The sequence below is a fragment of the Elephantulus edwardii genome, unplaced genomic scaffold (genome assembly GCF_000299155.1).
Source record: "Elephantulus edwardii isolate Elephantulus edwardi_28Jun2011 unplaced genomic scaffold, EleEdw1.0 scaffold00037, whole genome shotgun sequence".
NCBI lineage: Eukaryota > Metazoa > Chordata > Mammalia > Macroscelidea > Macroscelididae > Elephantulus > Elephantulus edwardii.
The window spans coordinates 10,806,657-10,819,914 of NW_006399787.1; the positions used below are offsets into that span (position 1 = coordinate 10,806,657).

A 13,258-nucleotide genomic window follows, 5' to 3' on the forward strand; every position below is an offset into this window, starting at 1 on the left:
ACAATGAATGAATGGAAATCCAAAGTCTCTCTAAATTTTTACTGAAATGAATAATAAATTTAAATTAAAAAAAATAAAATCTTGAATGATCCCGGACTCATCAAAAGGGTTGAACTGCATGTGTCCTCCCCCAATAATAATATGTTATAAATCTCTGTCTCTCCTCCCCTGTGGAAACCCAATGGAGGGCCAAGTCTGTTCCTACTTGAAAGCAAAGGGTTTTTGTAAAGCTTATAGTTTTAACTGTATTTGGGAAGTGGTTTTCTTTAGTATTTTAATGAGAAAAGGGTGTGTGTTTGATTTTTTCCTCACTCTTCTCATTTTTTTTTATATAACATTTTTATTTCATATGCATTGTTTTTCACCCAGATCATCCCTCTTTCTTTTACCCACCCTTTCTTCTACCCATCAAATTGTGCAATCCTATGATTAAGCACGCAAACCACCCCTAGCCCATCGTCATCCACCTGTTTTCCCTTCCCCACCTTGGATCCTTGGACATGTTCTACAATAATGGTCTTACACAAGATGTGTTCTTATGGGACTGAGTTCACTTAGCATAATGCTCTCCAGTCCCTCCTAAGTTAGGTAGTAACTTACAAAATCATTGCTCCTACGTACTGCATAGTATTCCATTGTGTGAATGTACCATAATTTCTCAATCCATTCCATTGTGGTTGGACAACTGGGTTGTTTCCATGTTCTTGCTATGGTGAATAATGCTGCTATGAAAATTGGTGTACAAGTCTCTGTTTGTGCCTCAAACTTATTTTCTCAGGGTATATTCCAAGCAGTAGAATAGCTGGGTCATGAGGAATTTCTATGTTTAGCTTTTTGAGGAAATGTCAAACTGTCTTCCAGAGTGGTTGTACCATTTTACAATCCAACAATGTATTAAGAGTTCCTATATCTCATCACATCCTCTCCAAAATTTATTACTTGCTGCCCTGCTAACTTTTCCACTGCTACTAGGGTATCTCATTGTGGTTTTAATTTACATCTTTCTTACTGCCAGTGATTTTGAATTATTTCCTCATTTGTCTGTTGGCCATCCGAATGTCTTCCTCCATGAAAAGTCTTTTCATGCCTTTTGCCCATTCTGTAATTGGATTATTGGTCTTCTTCTTCTGAAGGCCCAGGAGTAGTCTGTAACTTTTGTTATGAGACCCTTGTCTAAGACGGTATTGCCAAATGTTTGTTCCCAGTCAGTAGGTTTTCTTTCTAACCTGTTGGGAAAAGTTTTTGACGAGCGCAGAGATGAAGGTCCCATTCATCAATTTTATCCTCTTCAGACTGTGCATTTCTGGCTGTATTTGGCAGTCTTGTTATACCATAGACCAGGCCTTCTAAGATTGATCCCAATTTGTCTCTTATGAACTTTATGGTTTTGGGCTTTATTCCCAAGTCTCTGACACACGTGGAGTTGATTTTTGTGTATGGTGTGAGATTGGATCCTGTTTCAGCTTTTTGCAGTCAGCCGTAAAAAACGAAGTGGGAGGCATAGCATTCGCTGACCTCAAAACTTACTACACAGCAGTACTAACCAAAACAGCACAGCACTGGTACAATGACAGGCATATAGACCAATGGAACAGACTTAAGAATCTAGAAATGAACCCATCTATCTATGGTCAACGGATACTCGACAAGGAAAGAAAACCTGCCAAATGGGGAAATGGAAACCTCTTCAAAAAAAGGTGCTGGCAAAACTTGAGTGCTAACTTCTCTCTCTTTTTTTAACATTCATTACAATACTCACAATGCAAACACACTCTTCGCATTACCAATCCCCCTTTTTGAGTTGACGAAGACTCACAGCCACCCTTAAACAACAGTTCTGAACTCGACCTATATCCTGCACCAGCCTGATCTCAAATATGCTCCAGCCCACTGTTACAGTAACTTTATCAATCCACCTCACTCACTGAGGGTCTTCCTCTCTTACTCTGACCCTCCACCTTCCCTAGCATGAAGTATTTTCCCAAGGACAGGTCCTTCCTGACAACATGTGATATGAAATTTCACCACCCTTGCTTCTAAAGAGGACTTCATCTGCACTTTCTCCAAGAGATATCTGTTTGATTTTTTGGCAGTCCATGGGATATTTAGTACTCTTCTCCTAAATCACAAATCAAAGGCATACATTCTTCTTCTGTCATCCTTATTTATTGTCCAACTTACAGATACAAAGCAAGTGACTGAAAAGACCATGGTTTGAATCAGGTGCATCTTAATCTTTAGCTGATAGGATTGTTAATCTTTAGCACTGTGGAGAGGTCCTTTACAGAAGATCTCGTGACTGTTGTTATCATAGGTATTGATTATGGATCCACGTAAAATGAAATAATTGACTTTAATCTTTTCCCCATCTATCATGATGTTCTGTTACCTCTTGTTCTAGTGATCTTCGTTTTCTGTATATTGGGACGTAATCGCTATACAAAGCTCTAGTATTTGATCTTCTGCAGCAAGTGGCTGAAGTGCTCTTCACTTTCTGTAAACAAGGCTGTGTCACCAGCATAATGCAGGTTGTAATGACTCTTCCTCCAATTCTGATGCCAAATTTTTTTTATCTCATGCAGTTTCTCGATCTGCTAAGCACACGCTGAACAGATACCGAGAAACAATACTACTCCTGATTTTAAATCACGAAGTATTCCCTTGTTCTGTTCAAACAACAGTTTTTTCTCTGTGTGTATGTTTTTCATGAGCACAATTAAGTGTTCTGGGATTGCTATGCTTCTCAATGTTAGCCATAATTTGTTAACAATTCACACAATCAAATGCCTCTGTTTAGTCAATAAAACACAAGTAATTATCTTTTGAGTATTCTCTGCTTTCAGCCAACATCCATCTGGCATTAGCAATGATATCCTTTTTTCTATATCCCTTCCTGAATCTAGCTTGAATTTTTAGGAACTCCCTTTCGGTGTACTATTCCAGCTATTTTTCAACAATCTTCAAGATTTTACTTGTATGTGGTATCAATGACACTGTTAATTTCCATGTTTGTTTGTTTTTTGATCATCCTTTTTGGGAACAGGAACAAATATGGACATCTTCTTGGTAGCTGTCTTTCAAATTTCTTGGCATAATTTACCCTATAGAGGATTGGTTATTATCAGGAGTGAGCACCTCCCTGATGTTGTAGTTTATCTTATAAGTCCGCCAATTGACTGTTTGGCTGGAATGTTGAATTATGGGGAAGGGTTTCATTTCAGGTTCAAATGATGAGTAAGGGCCGGAGTGTTGTAAGTTCTATCAGACCAATAAGCTGGGCTATTTTTACTACAGAGAGTATTTTGAATCAATTATCTTGACAAAATAAAGGAGCAGATAAAAGAAGCAGAAATGAAGATAGATGTTGAGTCACATGGAGATCTCTAATTAACCAGGAACAAAACTCTTCCCCAGAGTTTAAAGGTAAAGTCTTCCCATAGAGCTAGCAACAGGAATTCAACTTCTAGCATTCTAAACTGATAAAAATATATCTCTTTGTAAAAGCCATTCACTTGTGGTATATTTCTGTTATAGCAGCACTAAAAGAAAAATTACTTAATTCTTAATCAAAGCAATGTTAAATAAGAGTTTGGTTTTTTTACGCTATCACACTGACAAAAGTTAAAATGTCTGACCAAGTACCTACGGTACAAATATGGAAAAACAGGCATTTACATAGACATTGGTTTATAAATAGGTAAAATGCTTTTGGAAAAAAATTTATAATTCCTGTCACAATGACAAAACACACATAATTTTTACATAAAACCCTGTAATTTTAGTGCTAAAAGTTCACCCTAAGGATGTACTTGCAAAAATATACCAAGACATACATGCACCATAGCTTTCACTGCAGTATTTGTATTAACAATAACACTGATACAACATTAAGCATCATAAAATCAAATAATGACGTAACGGGCAGCTATTTAAAAAAGAACACTAGATCAGTATACATTTATATAGCAACATCACAACAGATTAGCTGAATAAAGCTCACACAGGACAGTAACATCTATTTTACTTTATTATTTTGTCCTAATGGATACACATATGTATCACTTATCACTTTTACTGAACCACGAAATGTCCTGGGGCTTCATTTCCCTGCTCCCTTTCATGACAATACTCTAAAAAGCCGTCTACCTTAGCTATGCTTCCTTCATTTCCCATTCATCCTCAATCCATTTCAAACTAGTTCTGTTCCTTAGATCACTACAAAAACTACAATCGTGTGTGATCTCCAAGTTGTCAAATCCATAGCCATCTTACTTTTCCTACCTCCATATTTTGAGTCATGTAACAGCTGACTGCTCTTTTCCTCTTTAAACACTGACCTTTAGCTCAACTTTTATATTTTAGAGTCCTCACTTTTCTATTTACACTTGTAAATTTTGAGGTCCCAACTTCCTTATTTATACTCTGTCCTTGTGCAAGAGCAGTCCAAGAATACAGATAATCCAGACTAACAATTTTACATATCACTGACATGCTAATTGCTTCTAAATCTGCAATGTCAGCCTTATCTTTCCCTTGAGTTTCACACCAGTCAATGCAATAATTAGGCACCTTTACTTAATTTAGTCTTCACTGAACTTTTGATTTTTCACTCTCAAAAATGAGACTTTACACGTCAATAAATAAATAATTGATTGCAAAAAAAAAAAGAGACTTTAGTTTTTGCTGTTTCTTAAATGATACTACATACATGGACACGCATGGCTAAAACTTCAAGCATCACTCTTGATTATTATTTAGACCCCTTACCCCTGTACTCCTATCCTAATCCACTGAAAAATCCCAGACTTATCGACATCCTTTCTCTTCACCTGGCTCTTTGGTTCCATGGCAGAATGACACAAACAGCCACTTGAAACTCTCATAAGGTTGACAATCTCATATCTTGTTACATAAGGTTCTATTCTCCATTTTTAAAAAGTTATTTATGCATTTTGATCTGATAAAACGTAAGGCCTAATCCTTTTGGATGTATACTATGATATAGCACAAACAGATCACTTTATTAAAAATAGCATTCATGTAAACCATAGGACTATTCATTTGTTGGCAGTTACTGACAAAGTCTCTTACCCTCTTCTTTCCAGGCTCAGAAGCACGAGTATCATAATCATCAGGAAGCTGGAGATAATCCTCCATTCGGCTGGCAATGGCCTCCCAGTCACGTTTCCTTTTAGTGCCAGTCCTCAAGCCATCCAACTTGTCTGGGGGACAAACACAGAGCCATAGCATTATGGAACAGTGTGAGTCTGCACACAACACACAAACAAGGGAAACGAGAGCTGGAACATTTTCAGAGGACACATCCACATTTTTCTGAGCAGCACCACTTGCAGATTCAACGTATCTTCTTGGCTGAGATAATGCCTCATGTTCTGTTTAATTTTCATTGTTTATTTGGTGTTCATTCAGGCAGCCATTATAATCTTGGCTTAAGTAACAAATACAGGCAAGGCAAGAAAAGGCATATGTCTCCTGGTCTCCTTGTTCCCCAACCTTCTAAACTCACAGCTCAGCTCTTAATGTTCTGATGGAAATGCAAAGTTGGATTTTTGTAAGAATAATTTCTTCCTTTTTTTTCTTTTCTTAAAAATATGTAGTAATGCACGTATGATCTGCAATACTTGGTGATACTATGTCACATAAAAGCAGGGAGTACCAAGAACATGATGAGTTTGGCTAAGGTTGAGTATAGTTTTAGATGAACAGTTTCTACTGAACAGAATTCTCATGATTTTGGCAGCTGTAATGGATTTGCCAGAAGTTAGTATTTATACACTTGATGACTGTACAAAATCAATCACTACATTTTCTGGTTTTATCATGAAGTACCACTGACCAGTCTAAGGTTCGGAACTAGTCAGATGAAGTGACAGATCTGAATTTTATTACTGAACCCTATATCTGAAAGGACTAGGCTTCCCAAGAACCCCAAACTATAATCAATTATATACACAGAGATTGTTGGTTCAGAAATTATGAAATATGAGTTTTGTTATCAAGAACATACAATGAAAATATATTGCTTTTAAAAATGTTTGTCAACACTGATTTTAAATATTATATGTGGAACATTATGAGTTACATTTTTTAACATATTTTTTTTAGTTACTTAGAAGCAATAAAATTTTGATCATCTGAAGTCAAAAACATACTACTGTTAAGCTGACCAATGAAGGAACTCTGAAATAGTTAAGACTCATAATAACCACACTTCATTAACTCCAGAAAAGGGTATATATAGCACGCACGAAATATAACTGTTTTAGGCACCAAGTTGGAAGAACCAGATATGAAAAGTGCAATGGAACCAGTGGAAGAGGAAAGGTAGGCTTATGTTTCAAGTAGGAATGTTTCACACACAACTGACAATTTCTGTTTCACACAGGCTTCAAAGATCAGTATGATTTTGCATACTTGGCAAAGTTTTTATTTCACCTTCATAGAAGCAATATAATTGAAAAACCAGTAAAACAAACTACATTTTACAAAACTCAATTATGCCACTGTAGCAAATTTTCAACAAGGATGGCTTTGTATGTCATATTAAATTTGTATGTCATATTAAATGGCTCTATCTACAATGTACATGGTGGGCTATAATACATAAATTTTCAAGAAGTGACCCCTTGACTGCACAGAGACACAAAATATGGCATTAGAGTATCAACCATTCCCACAACAATACAACTGTTCTCAGTCCAACGTGTGCATTATTATCAGATGAGCAGGATGAAAAGCTCCAATACACTTAATAACCAAACCCCACAGGGTTTTCAACTTTGGATTAACATTCTTTATAAGAAAATTTCTACATTTGAATTCCAAGAGCAGAACATGGCCATGCAGCAATGCAGAAAGGCAAAGTGAATATGGCAAGAATTCCTCCTCCTGTGTCAAGAATTACAGATCGGGAATTTCGTATTTGCAAAAGGGAGTTCACAAGAGCATGCATTTCTGATCACCCTTGTTTGAAATGTTGAATCTGACATTTAATCATGCTTTTACATGTTTAAAGTTTCCTCCTTGAGGCTGAAGAAAGGTTCACACCTCTTCCATATGGCATCCTGAAAGCCCAAATACAGAGATGTATGACATAAGGTGAGGGAAGAGAAATCTGGAGTCATAAGTGCAGAAGAAAGAATGATGCTCAACACACTTATATGAATGATTTTCAAAGGTCTGAGTTTCAAAAGATGAACTTTTAAAATGAAGATGAAGTTTTAAATATCCAACTTGGCAGGTCACAGAATTTTACGTCTTTTAAACAGTATGTATGTTTACAGCATTATTTATATACATAAATAGTATTTCTGGAAATCGTTTCAAGGTTACCGTACAAAAATTGTAAAATTGAACAACTGATAGTTGCAGGTTATCTGTGAAGAGATGATTCTGACACACAGACAACTCAACTTGTGCTTACGAGTTGTGTGGACTGTCCACAACTCATAAGCACTGGTACATGATACTGAAACGAGAAAAGCACAAGTTCTTGATATGGTGAAAACTAAAGCAGGATGGTCAAAACATCAACTATTTCAGTCTTCACACTTTGAGAAATTAAAACCATGCCACTGGACTGAAAGTGTCTTTGATGCTGAGTCACAAATGATGTGGTATGTATCACCTACCCTCATATCAGGGTGCCTGTGTCCCAAATGGGCAGAGGCCTGTCACAGGGAACAAAGGTGAGCCACAGAAGGTCTTCAACAACTATGAAACCATGCCAGGTATAGAACAGGCTTGTTCTGAACTATATGCACACTACCTAAATGGCAATGATATTTAACCAGCTGCATGAAAAACTACAGTTAGATGAGTATTTTCTCATTGGCAGAGTTAACCATCAATCAAAATTCCTCCTCAGCTTCAGATTCATTATGTTGGGTGGAAAGAGATTGAAGCTTAGTATTTTCCACCTAACATAATGATGTTATCAAGAATAATTCATGCATGTCAGAAAAATAACTTGTACCTGGTAATCAAACATAACTGGATTTGTTATGATAATAAAGATAAAATACATGGGCTGATTTCTCAGATGTACATTCCTCCCATTATAGGGAAGAATCTTCCTGACTCCATGAAATAACCACAAAGAACTAAGTTCTATTATGAATGCTCATACTCAATTTGCCATCGTTAGATTAGTTCTTACTATGACACAAATGGCATTCAATCAATGAATGTCACTGAACAAAATATCACGGTCATTCCTATTAAAAACTACAAATAAAAGCCCTATCTTCATTAACAAACCTTCAATCCTTTTAACTACAATAGTTGAATAAATCCATTTCTGTAATTCACGTAATTAATGTCTGTTTTTAAAAAAGCATTATCCCAGACCATGTATTATATTAGGTTTCTGGAGATTATATATTTAATTAAGAAAAATATCACTTGCGCAACTTTGTATTTATGATCTCTTTGCCACCCAAAATAATCACTATTTTTAGAAGTAGAAAAGAATGAACTTATCAATCTTTACAGATCAATCTAAAATGCAGAACTACAAATAGACTCAGTATCCTGTCCAAATAAGTAGGTTTAAAGCAGTACCGTAATCTGTGATTCTACTACAATATTTACTGTATTCAAACACAAAATTTTTTTTTAGTTTCTAACAAAGCATCTACTATGGTGATGTAGTAATACTACAGTTTACTGAACTACCTTTCAAAGCAAGACCGAGGCAACATCAACTGCTAGCATACTCAGCTGAGCACAGTGAAAGGGAGAGCCTAATGCAATTTTAGTTGAAATGTTTCTTCTGTGGCCCAACAATAAAGTAGCTACATGACTCATTTCTCCATAAATTGAAGCTAGTTAGATATTGAGTTGGTTTTGGAGGAATAGCATGATACTAAGAGAAAATATAGAGATTGTCATTCATACTTCATATATCAGTAAGCCCAATCTTCTCAAAAAAGGGCAATCTAGAGGTTAAATAGTTCTCTTTAAGTAGGGCAAAAAGAAAAATATTAAACAATCTTAAATATTATAACCACAAAATATTGGAGGAAAATTCACTGGGCAAATTTTCGGCTTATCAGATGACCTCTTATTAAATAACTTGAATATTGTTCTTTAACAACCATTTTAACTGGTTCACCTTGTAATTTAGCACTAAAGACAAAGGAAAACTGAAGTGGAATATTATAAAAGCAGTCTTCTCAAAAACATGAATTATCTATCTACCTCCTACTACCCAGAAATGTTAATTATATTTTAAAAAATAGTTACAATTCAGTTTTAAAATGCTAATATTTATCATCATCATCATCAAAAAGTATTCATAATCAGGTTACACTGAACGCAGTTAAGCAGTTTATAAAAAAGTAGGACTCTTCATCAGAACCAATACTTCTGATTTATATAAAAGGATAGATTTTAGAAGTGATAGTATTTTGTTACTTAACTGATCATTGTCTAAAGGATGTTTAAGGTATTTCTTTTAAAATATTCTTTTTACTCTCTGCCATAAAATGTAAATATAATTAAACCAAGAGCTAGCAAAATAAATTGGAGGATGTAAAGTAGGCAAAAAAATCTTGGTTTAAGTAGAACTTATGGGAATTTGCTCTTCTTACAGAAGATTTATGACCATTACCATCAGGTATCACATATAAAAAACAGGAAAAAGGAAATACCCACCTAGCTTTGCCTCAGATGTGTCCATCTCCCATTTGCTTTTCGGAATGTAACCCTAAATCGTACACAGAGAGAAGCTCGAAGGGTTAGAAAGAGACACATACATGCACATCACTTTTGAATTGGAAAAGCATTAAAAATGGGAATGGATTCAGTCTCCACTATTTATAAACTTATAGGGAAAGCACAGCCTCAGCATCTCTGAAGAACTAAATTATTAAATTTGCCAAACTTGCAGTCCAGATTTCACAATGGTCACTTTAGGATGGTATCGTGAAGGCGCTTTGAGGCAGCTACAGTCCAAGGCTCTCAGCTGTAGTCTTAACAACAGCTATGTAGCAAATATGGTAAGAAAGTACATGTAGTTACTGTGCTAAAATTACTATCATCCAGAGTTGACCAGCTAAGTTATTTTCTAAATACAGCTGCTATTCTCAAGTGACAGGAACCATGAAGTTCAAACAGTGTTTTGTCAAGAGTTACTTCATATTCTACTATAATTTAAATATTCATAAGAAAGGAGAAAAGTTGTTCAACCTTATTTTTAAAAGACTCAATTCATTTATCAATTAGATCTTACAAAAAGTTAATACTCATGAATCAATTTCATAGTATTCCTCTTTAGTAATTTGGAAATGAGGTTATTTTGTTATCTTTTAAAATGGTTTCCCTATTGTATGAAAATTCAAGAATCTCTTTAGCAAACTACATCTTGTACTTCATAAAACTATGCTTTATTTCATCCAATTCCCCCTATCATTTTCAAACTTCTCAATGTACCTATTTAAAAATACTGCAACTATGTAGTAATCTTCAAAGTTTAATAACCAAGCAAATATATCATTTTCCTGTGTGGTTTATTGAGATTTTATCTTTTCCTGAATTTATACTGTTTCCTATTAATCCTCAATATACAGAAGTATTAATAGTAAGGCTTTTTATTCAAGGCTGGTTCATCAAAGACATCAGTGTCGCCTTTTAAGAAATCAAAATATCCCTTTACTGTTGGTAATGTTAAAGTTCACAGAACAGACTGATACAAAGGCAAGTAAGATGAGAAAGTATGTCAAAGATTTCAAAGACATAGATTTGTGTAAGATTTTTCTATAGCATCACCATATATCAGGTTACCTATAGATTTTATAGATTTCTAATCTTTAAGCCAGAACTAACAGTTCAATTTCAATTTGGTAGGTAAGATTTTTAGGTTATAAATTATATCCTCTTCATCAGATACATTTTTAGAATAAATCAAGACAAACTATGTTGAAAGAATAGTGCTATAAAGTATCAATCAAGTTTGTACAAATCACAACTCAAAAATCACCTGAAAATCCTAAAGCAGCATTAAAATATTTTATTTATAAACTCTGAGTCATATTTATCAAGTTCACTGAAGCACTAAAGAGGCAAACTATCATACCAATGATCCCAAAAAGGATCCTCTTAATTAAAAGTTTGGATTTTATCCAGCTGTGTTTATCAGTACAGAGTGAACAATGCAAAGTTTAATGATAATTTCATTAAATTAGTCTGAATGATAGGAGACTTGCTCTTAACTCTTCAGTTAAAATTCTCCAATAATCTTTTACTCTTGGAATAGACCACAAGAGTAGAAGATTTGGATCTTGACTCTTTGGGTGAGTTAAGAGAGGTTTTAGAATACAAAGATGAGCAAAATGCATTTATTCATTTCCCCTTGCTGGCACCACCCTGTTTTTCTTTAAAACTCTATTACCCTCCCACTGCTCTCTTGCAAGAGTAGGCCATTTGGAAATAGAAGAGATAGTCCAATACAGGAGAGTTTTAAGACTTCCTTGCCAAGCTTCTAATATATAAATATAGTACTACAGTATGTTTCACTTTTTAAAAAAATTAGAAGTACATTTAATGAAAAGTTTCAAGTTTTTAACCTAAGCAAATCAGACGATATGAACCATTTCCTGAACTGAAATCTCCACAAAAGACAAAGCTTTACAAAGCTGAAAGTTTATAGATTTCTCACACAATGTTTTATAGTACACACGCTGTGAGTACTTAAAGAAGTCGTTACCAATATTCCAGAACAGCGTGGTCCTATATGTGAATGCTCTGCCTAAAATTTAGGTCATAGATGTTAAAACACAACTTAATGATATGTTTTGGTTTGTGTTTTTTTTTTAAAAAAAATAACTGAGACTCAAATGTCATTAACTTTAATGGTTATTTTTTTAATCCGCATTTGAAATCTAGGTATGTAGAGGTGGACGCGATCTCTATATAAACACACAGTGTCTATCAAGAATTTTCTATATCACACATGGCTTAACGGGATCGCCCCTCAAAGACTTGGAGGCTCTAAAGGGTAAGAATTAGGGTCTCACTTTGTACATTTTCAGAAGAGTATGAAAAGCAGCTTTAGCAAGGGCTGAGGTATTAAATCAATTAAGCAGTATTTCAAATTAAAGAAGCAACACTATTTCAAGGAATTACAGCTATCTGTAATCATTAGAAAACACTGAAAAGTCAACATAATTCTACAAGTTGCATATTCTTGAATGACAGGTAAGGCAAACATTTCTACAGAGATGTGTTATTTACGGTAGGTACACGGGAACTTTGAAATCACACTGCATAAGCCTCTCATCAGTCTGAGCAAAAGCCATTGTCTACATAGTCAAATCATCTTTCCCATCACTTAACAGGACAAAAATGAAGAACAATGAATCCAGCAGTAAGTGGCAACTCTCTGCCTCACTCATTCAATAATTGTTGTTCTGCCTCAGTTGACAGAAAACTCAATTTTTATATCTTGTAGCAAAGAAGAGAATATTATCCACATATTCATTGGCTGCACCACATACCTGCTGGAATGTAAAAATGTCCTTTCATATATAATTGATTTTCTACCTACAAATAGATGAGTGTCTACAGGGGTAAACTTCTCAGAATTCTTTTAAAATTTTCTTTCAGCAATACAATGAGGATTTTTTTGGTCTATAAAAGAATTAAAAGTATTCCAAAAGTCTTCTTGTAGACAATGATACAAATTTTTACCATTAAAAGACATATGGAAAATAGCAATAATCTGATCACAGATCTGAATTTAAAACAATACCCTTCCTTAAGATTTTAATAAAGAGACACTTTGTTCAAATGGTTGGTCTGTCTCCTACCAGTTCGCTTTCCTCTTCTTCTGCATCTTTCTTTTCTTCTTTCTGTTCTTCAATATTTGCATCAAAATCTTCCATCTCTACCTCTTCAATAGCAGCATCTTGTAGCAAAGAACGAATGTCCAGACGCATCATGTGACGAGGTGCAGTTTCCCAGTGATCAGCCATCTTATTTATTTCTTTAAGTTTTCTTCCATGAATATTTCTCTTGCCACAAGTCTGGTTATCTACACTCATTTCAGCCAAATATACCTCAAAACCCTTCGTTTTTGCTGCACTCCAAAACTGGTCAAAATGTCTAACTCTGTCATTAATGGCATCCAGGATGATGAAGGGGAAAAAGCCATCATCCAGAGTCTTTTTGAAGGTTTTGAACATGCTGGTCCTGTAAGTCTCCTCCATTTCAGCTTCATATTCATATTCCATTACCT

At 34.9% G+C, this 13,258-nt stretch overlaps 1 protein-coding gene across 1 annotated transcript in view; it reads right to left on the reverse strand.

Annotated features, from left to right (window-relative positions):
- YLPM1 (YLP motif containing 1) overlaps window positions 1–13,258 on the reverse strand; it is a 99,349-nt gene that overhangs the window by 17,148 nt on the left and 68,943 nt on the right. The gene's annotated exons all lie outside the window — the stretch shown is intronic.